Raw genomic sequence first — 1,537 nt, 5'->3', positions numbered from 1 at the left:
AGAAGCCGGTGACTGATCTGCCTCACCCGGGAAGAGCACAATGATGGTGCCAACTTGGGCCAGTGAAGCAACGTCCTCCACAACTAGATTGAATAACAAAACAACAGCAACTTGTCTGTTCCCCTTCCCCCGATTCCCCAATAAAATCTTTAAAAAAAAAAAAAAGAAACCTTGAAGTAAAAACCACTGCCTCTGAATCTGTACTATAATTCTTCAGAACTTCTTCATAGGTGACAAATTTACATTCTGTGGTGGATTCAAGTCTTACAAACAACCCAAAGTCCTTCTGAGTAGAACTTGATGAATAAGTGAATGATCAATACCAGTTTTCTGTTTTTTTTCTTTTTGACTTTTTATTTGTAATAATTTTAGATTTACAGAAGAGTTGTAAGGATAGTACAGAGAGTTCCCTTATGCCCTTCACTCAGCTTCCCCAAATATTAATGTCTTACATAACCATCATTTTTCCGTTTGTTTATGCCTTAAGCTGCAGAAAAAAGGAAAAGAAATCTCAGATTGCCTGTTGTGTTGCAGTCCTAGAAAGCAATCAATCAAATCAGAATAGATTCTATAAAGAAAACAAGAATAGATTCCAAATGGGAACGTCAAAAATTGAAAAAGGGAACATCATCTCAAGGGATTCTTCAGCATTATGATGATTGTAAGAGGATATAATGAACAATTTTGTGCCTATACATTTGAAAATGTAGACGGAATGGACACATATCGGGGGTGGGGGGACTACACCTAAATGGACACGAAGCTATAGAAAATTGAAATAATCCTATATCTACTTAAAAAATTGAATCTGCAATTTAAAAACCTTCCCACAAAGAAAACTCCAGTCCCCTATGCCTGTGAAACCTACCAAACTTTTAAGGAAGAACTAATTAATATCAACAGTACACAATTTCTCCCAAAGACCAGAAAGAGGTAACATTCCCCAACTCATATTACAAGGCTAGCATAACACTGATACCGACACCAAAGTTGAAGTACAACAATAATCTCTAATTTTACTCAGCCATAAAAAAAATGATATATTGCCATTTGTGACAACATGGATGGATCTTGAGAGTATCATGCTAAGTGAAATAAATCAGACAGAAAAGGATGAGAACCACATGATTTCACTCATATGTGGGATATAAAACAAAAAGCAACAAATGAACAAACAAAACAAACAAACTATAGATACAGACAATAGAATGGTGGTTACCAGAGAGAAAGGGAGTAGGGGGAGGGCAAAGTGGGTAAAGGGGGTCAAATATATGGTGACGGGAGACCATGGGTGGTGAACACACATGAAATATACAGATGATGTATTGTAGAATTGTACACCAGAAACTTATATAAGTCATTAATCAATGTTACCCCAATACATTTAATTTTTTTAAAATCTCTAACTGTATTTCATTTAACTCAAACTCCTTTCATTAATAAGTTCTCGGGCCGGCCGAGTGGTGCGTTGGTTAAGAGCTGGCCTGGGACGCCAGCTCTGAGCAGCAGGGCCCCAGTTCGGATCCCACATGGGGGC

Source organism: Hipposideros armiger, unplaced genomic scaffold (assembly GCF_001890085.2).
Source record: "Hipposideros armiger isolate ML-2016 unplaced genomic scaffold, ASM189008v1 scaffold_238, whole genome shotgun sequence".
NCBI classification, from domain to species: Eukaryota; Metazoa; Chordata; class Mammalia; order Chiroptera; family Hipposideridae; genus Hipposideros; species Hipposideros armiger.
Note: the sequence above shows the minus strand (reverse complement) of the source record.